Here is a 17,050-nt window from a genome sequence, read left to right as displayed (position 1 = left end):
CCAAAAGTGTTTGGAGTGTTGTGATTCATACAGCCTTGTAAGTTTTTTTTTTTTTAAATCAAAATGCTGTTTGGTGATTTCAGTCTCCAAAATGATTAGCTGTTTGGAAAGGTAGTCTCCAAAACACACAACTGAAAAATACTTGATGAAAACATATACTCTTTATTGGTAAAAATGTGAAGAATTACATCTGAATATTTTGTTTAAATGTGTCTGAGTGTTTGGTGACATAAAGACAAAATAACAGTGTGAGTATATTTGTTCTAAGCTACATTTTACATGAACTAAACCATTTTAAAACAAATAAGCTCCCCACTCCTTACCACAATTCTACTACTGTACCCACCAGAGTCTGAAGCTCCAAAAGAAAAATTTAACTTTGAGGTAGAAAGAAAACTCCAAAACCATGAGCTAGGTAAGACACTGGGACCTTCAAAAAAGGAAAGAAAGATAAAGGACCATTTTAAAATTTGCCTAATAGCAAAACCCCTGAGCTATACAAGTGAGGTTTGAAACAACTATACTGCCTCCCCCCACTTCCTCTGGTAAAAGATCATAAATCTTGTTTTTTTCAAAGTCATAACACCTTTGGGGATTTTGTATCAAGTACATTCTATATTTCAAAACACATTTCAAACCTATTGTAAGAATGGCATTGGGGCAGTGTCTGACCTTCTCTAACTTCACAAGGGGGAAGGAGAATCAATATCAATAGCTCAAGGCTGATTCCTATGAGGGGGAGTTCAGACATGCCTCCTTTCTCTATCACCTTTACGGATTCTGACACCAGCTGTCCCTCCCACAGCACTCTCTACTTCTCTGCTGAGTTCAATAATTCATTGCAAAGACCGTAGAGAACTCACAGACAATACTCACCATTACGAGGTTTACTAGGGAAGTAACAGGTTACAATTCAGGTTTCAGTAATGCTTAGGATACAGTTTTTCCATCAAGACAGCCATACTCACAGGCACACCTCTCTCTAGCCCCTCAGCCTCCGCCCTGCTTCAGCAAGTGTTACAAAGATCTTTTAGTTCCAAAAGGTATCCCACTCCGCCAGTAATTCTCAGCCCGAAGGTACTCAGCTCTAGCTCAGTGGGTCAGCAAACCTAGCTTGACCAAGTGCCTAGAGGCACCCTACTCCTCCAGCAAGCCTCCTGCCCAAGGGCACTCAGCTTCCTCTCTCCATGCCCATTGCACTGTTTCTTGCTGGTCTCTCCTGCAGCCATTTCTCTGCCACTGCTTCTTGCCATTACAGCTCTCTCTCTCTCTCTTTCTCGGTCTCATGGTTCCAGGAGCTTCTCAGCACAGGGATTCCAGGTCCAAAGGACAGGCTCCACTCCTGGCACTTCTTTGTTGGTGGTGGTGAGATCCTCTCCTCCCACCCCTGGGATGGCTCATTTGAAGCCTAGTGGGATGGGAAAACTGACCAGTCCCTCTGGTGGGTCACAATTACCTTATTTGCACAATCCTGCCCAATCACTTGAGTGGGAGTTACAAGATCGTGGCGAGAAAGACCACACAAAGCCATCCATCACACTGACCTACAATATAATAAAATTTGAAGTTTTAATGTTTAATTTTCAAGAATATAGTTTTTTGGTTTTTCTCTTTAGTGCAGTTACCTTAGAATGAACTTATAATTTGAAGTATGGTATTTTGAATTCCATACAAAAGTTTGTATTTCTGCACTAAAACTAAATAGCTAATGTTTTATGTAAATACAAGATAAAATGGGCTTTAAATTGAAAAAGACTACATTTGAATGTAGTTATGGCTATAAACAAAAGATGTATTTTATGAATTGATTCCCAGATAATTTGCAAACATATACAAATCAGTAAAAAAGTTTCCACTTGGTCTTTCTAGGTAGGATTTAAAGGCGTTTTGTTGTTGTTGTTGGGTGTTGTCAAGTCAGTGCCAACTCATAGGGACCCTATGTACAACAGAAGGAAACACTGCCTAGTCCTGCACCATGTCCACAATCATTGTTATGCTTGAGCCCATTGTTGCAGCCATTGCGTCAATCCATCTCATTGAGGGTCTTCCTCTTTTTTATTGATCCTGTACTTTACCAAGCATAATGTTCTTCTCCAGGGACTGATCCCTCCTGACAACATGTCCAAAGTTTGTAAGACATAGTCTCTCCATCCTGGCTTCTAAGAAGCATTCTGATTGTACTTCTTCCAAAACAGATTTGTTCATTCTTTTGGCAGTCTATGGTATATTCAATATTCTTCGCCATAATTCAAAAGCATCAATTCTTCAGTCTTCCTTATTCATTATCCAGCTTTTGCGTGCATGTGATGTGATTGAAAATACCATGGCTTGGGTCAGGCACACCTTAGTCTTCAAGGTGACATCTTCACTTTTCAACACTTTAAAGAAGTCTTTTGCAGCAGATTTGCCCAATGCAATATGTCGTTTGATTTCTTGACCACTGCTTCTGTGGGTGTTGATTGTGGATCCAAGTAAAATGAAATCCTTGTCGACTTCAATCTTTTTCCGTTTATCATGATGTTGGTTATTGGTCCAGTTGTGAGGATTTTTGTTTTCTTTATGTTGAGGTGCAATGCATACTGACAGCTGTGGTCTTTGATCTTCATCAGTAAGTGATTCAAGTCCTTTCACTTTCAGCAAGCAAGGTTGTGTCATTTGCATAACACAGGTTGTTAATCAGTCTTCCACCAATCCTGATGCCCTGTTCTTCTTCATATAGTCCAGCTTCTTGGATTATTTGCTCAGCATACAGATTGAATAGGTATGGTGAAAGGATTTATGCACCCACCACTAAGGCCAAAGATGAAACTGAAGATTTGTACTAACTTCTGCAGTCTGAAATTGATGGAACATGCAATCAGAATGCACTGATAATTACCGGTCATTGGAATTCGAAAGTTGGAAACAAAGAAGGATCGATAGTTGGAAAATATGGCTTGGTGATAGAAACAATGCTGGAGATCGCATGATTGAATTTTACAAGACCAACAACTTCTTCATTGCAAATACCTTTTTTCACCGACATAAATGGCAACTATACACATGGACTTCGCCAACTGGAATACACAGGAATCAAATCGACTACATCTCTGGGAAGTAGCAATAGCATCAGTCAGAACAAGGCCAGAGGCAGGCTGTGGAAGAGACCATCAACTGCTCATATGGAAGTTCAAGTTGAAACTGAAGAAAAGTAGAACAAGTCCATGGGAGCCAAAGTATGACTTTTAGTATATCCCACCTGAAATTAGAGACCATCTCAAAATAGAATTTGACACATTGAACACTGGTGACTGAAGACCAGATGAGTTGTGGAATGACATCAAGGACATCATACATGAAGAAAGCAAGAGGTCATTAAAAAGACGGAAAATAAAGAAGAGACTTTGAAACTTGCTCTTGAATGTCAAGTAGCTAAAGCCAAAGGAAGAAATGATGAAGTAAAAGAACTGAAGATTTCAAAGGGCGGCTTAAGAAGACAAAGTAAAGTATTATAATGACACGTGCAAAGAGCTGGAGATAGAAAACCAAAAGGGAAGAACATGCTTGGCATTTCTCAAGCTGAAAGAACTGAAGAAAAAATTCAAGCTTTGAGATGCAATAGTGAAGGATTCTATGGGGAAACTATTAAAAGACACAGGAAGCATCAAAAGAAGATGAAAGGAATACACAGAGTTATTATACCAAAAAGAATTGGTCGAAGTTCAACCATTTTGAGAGGAACCAATCGCACTCGTCTTAGTCATCTAGTGCTGTTATAATAGAAATACCACAAGTGGATCACTTTAACAAAGAGAAATTTATTCTCTCACAGTCTAGTAAGTTACAAATCCAAATTCAGGGCATCGGCTTCAGAGGAAGGCTTTTTCTCTCTGTCAGCTCTGGAGGAAGGTTCTTGTCATCCATCTTCTCTTGGCCTGGGAACATCTCAGTGCAGGAACCTCAGGTCCAAAGGACATGCTCTGCTCCTGGCACTGCTTTCTTGGTGGTATGAGGTCCTCAACTCTCTGTTTGCTCCCCTTTCCTTTTATCACTTGAGAGATAAAAGGTGGGGCAGGCCACACCCCAGGGAAACTCCCCTTGCATTGGATCAGGGATATGACGTGGTAAGGGTGTTACAATCCCACCCTAATCCTTTTAACATAAAATTACAATCACAAAATAGAGGACCAACACAGATTACTGGGAATCATGGCCTAATCAAGTTGATAACACATTTTTGGGGGGACATAACTCAATCCATGACTGAAGGAAGAAGTTCAAGCTGCACTGAAGGCACTGGTGAAAAACAAGGTTCCAGGAGTTGACAGAATACAAATTGAGATGTTTCAACAAACAGATGCAGCAGTGGAAGTGCTCACTCATCTATGCCAAGAAATTTGGAAGACAGCTACCTGTCAACTAACTGGAAAAGATCCATACTTATGCCTATTCCCAAGGAAAGTGATCCAACAGAATGCAGAAATTATCGAACTATATCATTCATATCACACGCAAGTAAAATTTTGCTAAGGGTCACTCAAAAGTGGCTGCAGCAGTATATCCACAGGGAACTGCCAGAAATTCAGGCCGGATTCAGAAGAGGACATGGTACAAGGAATATCCCTGCTGATATCAGATGGATCTTGGCTGAAAGCAGAGAATAGCGGAAAGATGTTTACCTGTGTTTCATTGACTATGCACAGTCATTTGACTGTGTGGATCATAACAAATTATGGATAACATTGGGAAGAATGGGAATTCCAGAACACTTAATTGTGCTCATGAGGAACCTTTACATAGATCAAGAGGCAGTCGTTTGGACTGAACAAGGGGATACTGTGCGGTTTAAAGTTAGGAAAGGTGTGCGTTATGCTTGTATCCTTTAATTAAAGGTGTGATACCTAACATATTTCCTATTTTTTTAATTAATTTGTCTTTTGTATACAATTGATATACTCCTGAGATTTCCTCGAACATACTAGAATTTTGTAAACTTTAATTTGTATAGTATAAGGTAAGGAGCCCTGGTTCTGCAATGGTTAAGCACTCAGCTGCTAACCGAAAGGTCATTGGTTTGAATCCACTGCCCTGTGGAAGAAGAGAACTGGCAATTACTCCTGAAAAGTTTATAGCCTAGGAAACCCTATGGAGCAGTTCTTCTCACAGGGGGTCACTATGAGTTGGAATTGACTTGATGGCACACAACAACAACAACGTAGCATAAGGTAATGCATATTTGAATTTATCTTCAATTATCTAAGGAATTAGAATTTTACCCCAAGTTTGTCTACAATTAAAATAAGGGTTAATCTCTGCCTACCTATCAATCTATCTATCTAGGAGAGAGAGAGAGTCGGTTCTGAATTTCCCCCATGAGAATATAGAACCAAGCGCACATCACTGAAAACTTATGCAACTTTCTGATTATAGTACATACAACTAGCAATTAAAATAAAAACACTTGATCAAAATATCATTATGAAATTCCTAATAAACGTGGTACTTTTAAAATAAAAGGGCGAAGGTAGCCTAGTGGAGGAAAAACAAACAAACCAAACCCTTTTCCGAGTCAACTCCACCTCAGAGCAACCACATGGGTTACAGAGTAGAACTGCCCCATAGGGTTTTCTTGGCTTAGTCTTTATGGAAGCAGATTGCCAGGCCTTTCTTCTGCAGAGCTGCTGGGTGGGTTCAAACTGCCAACCTTCAGTTAGTAGCTGAGCTGAAAGCAAACCACTTGTACTACCCATGAACTTACCTTGGTGGAAGTGTTACCAAGGGCCCCTACCTCAGTTGAACCCAACTGAACTCGCACAGCCCAGTAAGATTATTGAGGCAGCCTGGAGTCACGCAAGCAAATTTATTTGTCAACAACTAGCAAAGGGAGACAGTAAGGGCTAGAACCTTCAGAGAAACTGTCTCTCTGATGTGCCTAAGAGCCAGGTATTTAAGGGTTTGACAAGGAGGGGCGTTGATGTTTATTCATGAGTTTTCAGAGGGAAGGGCAGAGATTTCTGAGAAGGGGTTGGGCTATGTAAATGCAGATGCACTGGCAGGATTTCTTCAAGATGGAAGTCCTTTGGTTCCCCTTGACATGACTTATTATGGGATGTGACGTAGGTGCACTGGTCACCCCTCGGGCGGGCCAAAAATCAAACCAAACCCAGTGTCATCAAGTTGATTCCCACTCACAGCGACCATTTAGGGCAGAGTAGAACTACTCCATAGGGTTTCCAAGGAGTGCCTGGAGGATTCGAACTGCCAACCCTTTGGTTAACAGCCGTAGCACTTAACCACTATGCCACGAGAGCAGGCCAGTAAAGGTCAAACAGCGCTCACTCTTACTGCTTTTGCACGTGCTCTGCATCTGTGGAGACCTGCAAGCTCTACGTTAACAGTTTATTTGCAACATTCTAGAACATTTTAGTTCATTTCATCCCACGGCTGGAACATTTTGCCGCACATGGCCTGTGCGTTCTGTTCTAATCTCCAGGAGGTGGGTCATAGTTGCACAAGTGCCAACAGGTCAGGTCGTTTATTGTTCTCTGTTCCATTGGGCCTTTTCCCGGCCTCTGCGCCGGGAGCCCAACCGGCCCTGCTCCAGCCTAGTCCCGTCTCAGGAGGGGATGTAAAAGATTGAGGTTGCCTAGTTAGGGAAGCAAAGGCAAAATGATAAAGATCAGGCAGGTGTTAATAGTAAGCACTTCCCACTGCCTAGAGACTGGCATTCCAGCTTGCAGGTCTAGAAATTAAACTTGTTATCCCTCTCCTCAGGTTTCTCCAAACGCAAAGATGCTGAGTCATGCTCACAGCCTCACCAAAAAACGGAAGTACGTGGTCCAGACTTGCTGCAAATTCCTATGGGCCCAACCAGCCATTTCTTTGTCTTTGGGCACAGCTACAAGGAAAATCAAATTTTTAGATTTCTTTTTAGACATGGATTCAGAGGAAAAGCAGATGGTTGAACGAATTTAACCTTTGACAGTCTTATGAATCCATACCTGCCAAGCAAACCAAACGTTTGTAGCCTTTGGACAAGCCTTTCTCTTATGGGCCAGTGCTAGATGAGCATTGCCAATGACAGCCACATGGACTTCCCTTATGGTACCATGGTGAATCAACGTGAGATTTGAGAGTCACATTTTTTCCCCATTTACGTTAATATTTTAAATCAGATTAAAATTACCTCTTGCTGTGAAATAGGATATTTGGAACTTGCTCTAAAATACAAGTTGAGTTGGGGAGACAGGCAAACAAATTTGGAAAAAATTAATCATTGAAGCTGGGTAATGGGTATTATTATACTATTCTCTATACTTTTCATGTGTTCGAATCATTTTTTTTTTTTTTAAGTTTTTAAAAATTACCTCTTGATGTCTTGGTGCAAGTCTATTTCTTTCAGCAGATAGCAATAGTCACAGACTACGAAGCTAGGCTCTTTGAGCTCAAATCTCACTTCTGCCTATACCTAAGAGAAATCTCGGGCAAGTGTTGCCAGTTTCCTCAATTGTAAACGTCTGGCAATTAAAAAAAAAAACACTTCACAAGGTTTTTGTAAGGTGAAAATGAGATGAGGCATGGGAAGTGCTTAACACAGTGCCTGGTTTATAGCGTTGTTATTGTTAGGTGCTGGCAAGTGGGTTTTTGATTCATAGGAAGCCCATGTGGCACAGTAGAACTGCCCCATAGAGTTTTCTAGGCTGTCATTTTTATGGGAGCAGATTGCCAGCTCTTTCTCCTGAGGTACTGCTGGGTAGGTTCGACCCGCCAACCTTTTTAGTTAGCAGCAGAGCACTTAACTGTTGTGTCACCAGGGCTTCTTTGTTGTATAGTCACCACTCAATAAATGTTAGCTATTGTTACCCATCATGTATTGATCCTATCATTTAACTCTGTGGGCATTTATTCTGCTCTCCCTTTTGTACTCACAGGTCAACTACGGGCCCATTCCTACACACACACACACTTTCTTTGCTCATGAAGATGTTCTGCTCTGTGTCTCACTGAAATCTCTGTCTTTAATGTCATTCCTCCAATTAAAATGGTAACAACTAATTAGAACGAATTGGATAAAGGCATCCACCCTCCCCAACTCCTCTAATTTCCATACCAACACACAATACAAAATACAAAAGCTGGCCCCAGTCCCTCTCCTCCACAGTCAGACCCTTCAACCCCAAATCCAGACTTAAGGCTTCACAGGTGGCTCTACCCCAGGAAGTCTCATCTACCTTCCTCTGGATTAGAGACACCCATCAATAAGGCTCTATTCTCCTCATCTTTAACTATAAACTCAAATTGAATATCTTCGTAATTTTTGTACTTTTGAAACCATGAAGGATTTTAAAAAGGTTTCAGTAAAGCCAGAAATAAACTCTTTCTCTCTTCCAGGTTCACCTAAAAACAAGCCAAAGAAATCTAACAAAATCAACTCTGGTACACAGCTTTTTAATTCAGAAGGTTAAAATTACAGGGCAAGAAATTCTGACTTATGTCTATTCTGAATTATCCATAGAAATTACTTTTTTTTTTTTTTTTGGCATTTAAGTCCATGGTAATTATTTGCATTTGAAAAGGGTGATTCTGTTGAGATATACTTGAGAACTACAAACTCTAACTTGTGCCTCCGTCTAGACAAGTGAAAAAAAAGCTGAATTGTTTAAAATACTCATGAGAAACGAGGAATATTGTTTTAATTTTTTTCCCAAATTTACCGGTTGGATATAATTTTCCCACTCACGGCAGATGAACCCAGGTATATCAATCTTACTAGAAGAATTGGACTATAGTTGTCTATTTCTGGCAACCCTACCTGTTTACCCAACTGGCTTGGGCTGAAGCTGAATAAACTAGTAATGCTGACTAACCCAGTGTGGGAGGCTTACTAGGAACACATGAGTTAGGCAGGACAGATTCTAGGTCTAGAGGAAATAGCTTTGTATCACCAAATTAATATTTATTTGGAACGTGGTCCCCCACTCCTTCTGCCACCCTCACGTGCCCCTTTAAACCACTGAATGTCCAGTGCAGATTCTCTCTTGTTTTCCCCAAATAACCTTTATATCTAACCAGCTAACTCTTCCCCATGTTGCTCTTTATTCAAATGATTGATAAGACTATGTTTATTTAAAAAGTTTTTATTTTGGAAATTTCCAAGCTTACACAAAGATAGAGAGAATAATGTATTTAACCAGGTTGTGTGCCATCAAGTCTATTCCGACTCATAGCAATCCTATAGGACGGACTAGAACTGCCCCCCACAAGGTTTCCAAGGCTATAATCTTTCTGGGAGCAGATCACCAACTCTTTTCTCCCCTGGAGCATCTAGTGGTTTGGAACTGCCAACGTTTTGGTTAGCAGCCAAGTGCTTTAGCCATTGCACAACCATGGCTCCCTGGTTCCCCGGTGGTGCAGTGGATAAGCGCTTGGCTGCTAACGAAAGGTCAGCAGTTCGAACCTGCCAGCCACTTGAAGGGAGAAAGATGTACCAGTCTGCTTCCATAAAGATTTACCACCTAGGAAACCCTATGGGGCAGTTCTACTTTGTCCTGGAGGGTCACCAAGAGTCAGAATTGACTCAAAGACACACAACGACAACATAATTTATCATATAACATTTAATGTATCTGTCACCCAGCTTAAACAATTACTAACATGCTGCCAAGCACATTTCACAGGAGTATTTTAAATCAAATCCCAGACATCGACATTTCTACTCTAATGGGTAAGGATATTTAAAAAAAAAAAATAACTGCTAGATCATTATCACATCTAACAAGCAGTAATTCCTTAATATAATCTAATACTACCCAATTGATATCCAAATCCTACAATTTGGGATTTGAGCCCCGACAGCTGGACTCCAGTGGACTCTAAAATCTGTGACTCCAGAGAGTCCACCAAGAGCTCTGAAGAAGTGGACAAAATGTGTCAAAATAATCCAAGGGGGACAGGATGTGAGGAAGAAGTAAGAAGAAGGTTCTTGATAACCTAAGCAAATGGCGGCTTCAGTTAGGAGGGTTTTTCAAGATGTTCCCTTTTAGGGAGCCATCTTAGTTTCCTAGAGCTGCCATTACAAAATACCACAAAGTGGGTGGCTTTAAAGAACAGAAATTTATTTCCTCACAGTTCTGGAGGCGAGAAGTGCAAATTCAGGGCCATTGTCTCTCTCTGTCTGCTCTAGGGGAGGATCCTTCCTTGTCTCCTCCAGCTTCTGGTTGTTATTAGTTGCTATGGAGTGGATTCCAGTATCCCTGAGCATTTCTTGGCATTCCCTGGCTTGTAGATTTGTCTTCACCTGGTGTCTCTCTTTCCCCTTTGTGTGAACCTGCCTCTCTGTGTCTATTTTCCCTTTTATAAGACACCACTGAGAAGGGATTAGGATTAGGACCCAGCCTTCTCAGGTATGACTTAGCTGATAATATCTTCAAAGGAAGACCCTATTTCCCCAAACAAGGTCATATTCACAGGTACGGGGTTAAGACTTCAACATATCTTTTTTGGAGACACAATTCAATCCATAACAGGAAATAACAACCTCAAGCAGGGCTAGTTTGGAGGCTGCAGATGGAAACGTGGGAAAGCCTAGCTAGAGTGGAGGAGCAAGGTGACCCCAGGAATGCAGGGCTGATACTAACAACACCCACAGTGGGCAGGTCCTGACAACCTGTTGCCTACCAGGGCAGAGAGCAAACCTGCCTCCCACTCGGCTTAGCCACAGCCTGTCAAAAGCTGAAGGTAACCATGAGAGCACCTTGGTTACCAAACAAATCATAAATAACCTGGTCCCCAACACTTAGAACCTCAAAATATCCCCTTAGACAACTGGAGAGTTGGGCTATCTTAAAACTGTTGGCAAGTCGACTCCAACTCATGGTTTTTGGAAGCAGATGGCCAGGCCTGTCTTCTGAGGCAGGGTTCAAACTGCCAAACTTTTGGCTAGTAATCAAACATTTAACTGTTTGCGACACTCAGGGACTCCTTTCATCTTTATTTTTTTCCATACCTGTTCATGTGTGTGCACGCACGCACTTTAGGTGAAAGTGTACAGCGCAAATTAGTTTGTCATTCAAAAATTTATACACAAATTGTTTTGTGACATTGGCTGCAATCCTCACAATGTGTCAGCACTCTCCCCCTTTCCACTCCAGTTCCCTGCATCCATTAATCCAGTTTTCCTGTCCTGTCCCCTTGACTTGCCTTTAGGCAGAAGTTGCCCATTTGGTTTCATTCCTTTGGTCTTAAAAGTAGGGCTGAATAATTACAAACCTTTGATTTAATATTAAAAAACAAAAAACCACTGCCGTCGAGTCTGACTCATAGCAACCCAGGCAGAGTAGAACTGTCCCATGGAGTTTCCAAGGCTGAAAATCTTTACGGAAGCAGACTGCCGCATCTTTCTCCCACGGAGAGGCTGGTAGGTTCCAACCACTGACCTTCTGGATAGCAGCTGTGCACTTTAACCACTGCACCGTCAGGGCTTCTTTGATTTAATATGTCTTTCTTAAATACAGAGCCCTCGTGGTACAGTGATTAAAGGCTTGGCTGCTAACCAAAAGGTTGACAGGTCAAATACACCAGCTGCTCCTTGGAAACCCTATAAGGCAGTTCAACTCTGTCCTATAGGGCCATTATGAGTCAGAATTGCCTAGATGGTAACGGGTTTGGTTTTTGGTTTGGTCCTTAAACACGGTTTATAATCTTCCTGTTAGTTGATCTTACTTCACCAAACTGCTATTTCACTGAAGTAAAACCTTCTGCAAACAAGGAGTACAGAAGAAACACTAAGAGAAGAAATTGAAGTTGAAGCTTTGCTGCTAGGTCGTGGAGTCCCAAGGAGAAGGCACTGCCCATAGTCTGGTGTGCCATTGAGCCAAGTCCTTGGATAGTGCTGAAAATAAGTGGGGCCAACAGCAGTCCTCTTAATTACATAATATAGCCACGTAGCAGCCATGAAAATACGCAGCTCCCATCTCCTGCTATGGAGAACATGATGGCCCCAGCTGCTGCCCCTCTGTATCCACCATTGCATTCACATGGACGCCTCACTTCCCTCAGGCTGTTCACAGCCAATGACTGAACACTGCCAAGTGGTTAATTCAGGCATATTCCTGTGAGATGTGGGGCTGCTCCAACGGGTGGCTTTGGCTCAAGGATTTCCCATCAGCCTGGTCAACCCTTTCTTGGACAGTGCTGCAGTCTAAGATTCTTTCACCCAATCCTGTTTCCTTCCCTCTTTCACAGTTGTCCAACCTTCATTACAACCACATTCAGGGTGGCCCTAAAAGAAAGTGGAGAGGAAAAAAATCTTTCCAATGGGTGGAGCCACAAGGGGTATACCTGGCATCCACACAGGGAAGGAAAGTGGCCTGAGGTGAGAACATATACAGACTCCTGAACAGGGGCCAGAGGCCTGGTTGTGTGGCCAGGAATCTGGAAGAAAAAGACTGGAAGATGGAAAATCAGAAAATCTGGGATAGAAAGAAGCATGTGGATGAACATATGAGAGCGTTCATTTTTGTCTCACACATTAACACCCCCTTTAGAAAATGTCCGTCACAGAAGAGGCATTGAACAACCAAGTAGACAAGATGACTCAGCCAGATGATGTGAGCTGATGTTGGCTAGCCTTTATCATCGTTAGCCACCCCAGAACCAGTAGGATGGCTACACGAAAAGAGGAAAGCTACACATGGACCCAATAGCTTGAATTCCCACTTGCCAAGGCCAATGTAGTTATTGCTGCCTCGGAATATCCAACCTGAATGCAGCAGAGACCAATGCTGAAGCCCCAATATAGCACTATCCCCTAGGGAGACCAACTTGCCAGGAGACCAACTGACAAGTCGACAACTGTGCTTCTTATAGATGTATTGTTCTCCGTTCTATGAAAATGGATCTGAGCCCTTTAAAAAATTCTTCCTGTCAGCAGGTACTAGCCTTGCCAGTAGAGGGCAGTGGAGAGACATTGTAGTTGTAGGGGGAAAAGATTTTGCTTCCTGATTCCTACAGTGAAGCAGGTTTTCCAGCACCAGGTTCCTGGAGTGCACAATGACCATTAGCAGCCTGCAGCCAGCAGCTTCCTCCCTACCACCCCAGCACCTGCCCCAGACAGTTTTGTTGGCAAAGCCTCTGGTGCGGTGCCTTTCCATGAACAGCTTTCCCCAGTACCCTAGAGGTCAGGTTGTATGTAAGTGCCAGAGGGCAGATTTCCACCAAGTTCTGCCAGTACAGTGTCGTAGTGACATTTCTGCTACCCAGTAAGCCACCACCATACCCACCCAACAAGTCGGGGTGTCAGCCTTTGGACACTCCGTTTCAGAACTAGTGGCAGTAGTTGCTCGTTGTATCTGTTATTCCCGTATTCTTTAGAGTTTCAGAGCTTGGCTGCTAACCAAAAAAGTTGGGAGTTCGAATCTACCAGCCACTCCTTGGGGCAGTTCTACTCTGTCCTGTAGGGTTGCTATAAGTGCGGATCAACTAGACAGCAATGGGTTTGTTTTTGTTTTGTTTTGTTTTTGTTTTTTGCTTCCTACTAGCCAGGCCCACCAAGAACTGTTAAGTGAAAATGAAGATGATCCAGGACAGGTAATGTTTGGCCAAGATAGAAAGACCAGAGACAGCAGTGGTGTGTGATGCTGGTTTGTGCCGGAGCTGGCTCATACCAGCTTGCAAGAGCTCATTGTTAAATTTTTCAAGTATTTTTTTTTTTTTTTTTTTTACAGCCAGTGGTTAAACACAGCTATTATTAAAAATTAAACAATATAAACTTACAACCATATAAACCTTATTAAAACAAAAGTAATAAATATTAAAAACTCATTAATTCCTAATTATTTTATTACATTTTACTATTGCCTGTGCTCTTCAGGTTATTTACATCTGTTCTGTTTGGTAGACATACTATATAATGGTACTATCTGAGCATCTTTTCCCAAATCTCTGCATTCAGTGATGGCTTGTTAGTAGTTTGAAAATGGCCATGGTGGAAGTATTTACACTACAAGAATTGGCAAACTCTACACATTAGGGCTTTTTCCCCTGAAGAACCAACTGTTAAACATTTACCACCACACCACTGCTAGACAGGGAAACTTGTTGGGGGGAATCACCAAAAGGAAGGCTGTCTATGGAACTGAAAAGTGGAGTTAAAATGAAGGAAAAGAAACTACTTATTTCAGAATTTCATGGAGAGTTCACAGAGAAGGTAGGGCTTAAGTGAGGATTTGAAGGATAGGTAGGAATCAGACAGATTGGGGAAGAAAAAGGAAATGGCATGGATGGTAGTGGGCTGTGTGTGTAGGGATGTGGACAGAAGAATTCTGAGTAAGCATTTCTTGGAGATGAGAGGATGTGCAAACATAATTAGGCGCATTATTGAGTAGCTGGTATCTAACAATTCGAACAGTGTGACTAGACTACACATTCCTTTATATTCACCCAAGGTAGTATTTCCCAACCGTCAGTGTGCAGAAGAACTAGTGGGGGTTTTTGTTTAAAATAGAGACACACAGGCCATGCGCTAGAGATTCTAATTCTTTAGGAATGGAGTGGGTATTTTTAACAACTACCCCAGATAATTCTAATGTGCATGTCCATGGCACAACCACACACTGAGAAAAACTGATCTCAAGACAGGAAATCACATGAAAAGTAGAATCTTCCTGGCATTGGAAAGAAATGTGAACCCGAACTTTTGGAGAGCATGTCAAGGAAAACAGCTGTGCTTCACAACAGCTGTGTTCATGACAAAACTATGAGGTCATATTTTAAATGGCCTGAAGGCTTACCATTTAAAAGAAATCAGGTGGTAAATTTCTTATCAAGTAAAGAGCCATCCCCTTGCAAATCAATCAGTGTTCATATAACAAATGGGCTTTACAAGGTACATCTGTGGACTAAGGTGAATGATGTTATACTTCTTTGAGATTACAAAATTAGTGATCCTTGAGTGTTTCTGGTACTGAATGGACGTCAGCTGGGGCTTTAATTAGGAAGACAGTGTCCTCGTCAAAGAGAAATAATTGCTGAAAGTATGTATAAAGGTACAAAGTGATATGTGAATGTAAAAAATTGTTGTTGACTATTATAATAAAAAGGGATTTCGATCTCTTATAACTAGAGATTTTTTTTATTAACTTTTATTCGGCTTCAAGAGAACGTTTACAAATCAAGTCAGACTGTCACATATAAGATTATATACACCTTACTCTGTACTCCCACTTGCTCTCCCCCTAATGAGTCAGCCCTTCCAGTCTCTCCTTTCGTGACAATTTTGCCAGCTTCCAACTCATTCTATCCTCCCATCCCCCCTCCAGACAGGAGATGCCAACACAGTCTCAAGTGTCCACCTGATATAATTAGCTCATTCTTCATCAGCATCTCTCTCCTACCCACTGTCCAGTCCCTTTCATGTCTGCTGAGTTGTCTTCGGGAATGGTTCCTGTCCTGTGCCAACAGAAGGTTTGGGGACCATGACTGCCAGGATTCCTCTACTCTCAGTCAGACCATTAAGTTTGGTCTTTTTATGAGAATTTGGGGTCTGCATCCCACTGATCTCCTGCTTCCTCAGGGGTTCTCTGTTGTGCTCCCTGTCAGGGCAGTCATCGGTTGTGACCAGGCACCAACTAGTTCTTCTGGTCTCAGGATGATGTAGGTCTCTGGTTCATGTGGCCCTTTCTGTCTCTTGGGCTCTTAGTTATCATGTGACCTTGGGGTTCTTCATTCTCCTCTGCTTCAGGTGGGTTGAGACCAATTGATGCACCTTAGATGGCCGCTTGTTAGCATTTAAGACCCCAGACGCCACATTTCAAAGTGGGATGCAGAATGTTTTCATAATAGAATTATTTTGCCAATTGACTTAGAAGTCCCCTTAAACCATGGTCCCCAAACCCCCGCCATTGCTCCGCTGACCTTTGAAGCCTTCAGTTTATCCCAGAAACTTCTTTGCTTTTGGTCCAGTCCAGTTGAGCTGACCTTCCATGTATTGAGTATTGTCCATCCCTTCACCTAAAGCAGTTCTTATCTACTAATTAATCAGTAAAAAGCCTCTCCCACCCTCCTTCCCTCCCCGCCTCATAACCGCAAAAGTATGTGTTCTTCTCAGTTTATACTATTTCTCAAGATCTTATAATAGTGGTCTTATACAATATTTGTCCTTTTGCCTCTAATTTCGCTCAGCATAATGCCTTCCAGGTTCTTCCATGTTATGAAATGTTTCACAGATTTGTCACTGTTCTTTATTGATGCGTAGTATTCCATTGTGTGAATATACCACAGTTTATTTACCCATTCATCCGTTGATGGACACCTTGGTTGCTTCCAGCTTTTTGCTATTGTAAACAGAGCTGCAATAAACATGGGTGTGCATATATCTGTTTGTGTGAAGGCTCTTGTTTCTCTAGGGTATATTCCGAGGAATGGGATTTCTGGGTTGTATGGTAGTTCTATTTCTAACTGTTTAAGATAACGCCAGATAGATTTCCAAAGTGGTCATACCATTTTACATTCCCACCAGCAGTGTATAAGAGTTCCAATCTCTCCGCAGCCTCTCCAACATTTATTATTTTGTGTTTTTTGGATTAATGCCAGCCTTATTGGAGTGAGAAGGAATCTCATCGTAGTTTTAATTTGCATTTCTCTAATGACTAATGATCGAGAGCATTTTCTCATGTATCTGTTAGCTGCCTGAATATCTTCCTTAGTGAAGTGTGTGTTCATATCCTTTGCCCACTTCTTGATTGGGTTGTTTGTCTTTTTGTGGTTGAGTTTTGACAGAATCATATAGATTTTAGAGATCAGGCGCTGGTCGGAGATGTCATAGCTGAAAATTCTTTCCCAGTCTGTAGGTGGTCTTTTTACTCTTTTGGTGAAGTCTTTAGATGAGCATAGGTGTTTGATTTTTAGGAGCTCCCAGTTATCTGGTTTCTCTTCGTCATTTTTGGTAATGATTTGTATTCTGTTCATTCCTTGTATTAGGGCTCCTAAGGTTGTCCCTATTTTTTCTTCCATGATCTTTATTGTTTTAGTCTTTATGTTTAGGTCTTTGATCCACTTGGAGTTAGTTTTTGTG

This window comes from Loxodonta africana, chromosome 6 (assembly GCF_030014295.1).
Source record: "Loxodonta africana isolate mLoxAfr1 chromosome 6, mLoxAfr1.hap2, whole genome shotgun sequence".
In the NCBI taxonomy this organism is placed as follows: Eukaryota; Metazoa; Chordata; class Mammalia; order Proboscidea; family Elephantidae; genus Loxodonta; species Loxodonta africana.
The sequence above is the reverse complement of the archived record's forward strand: the minus strand, read 5'-3'. Positions refer to the sequence as shown.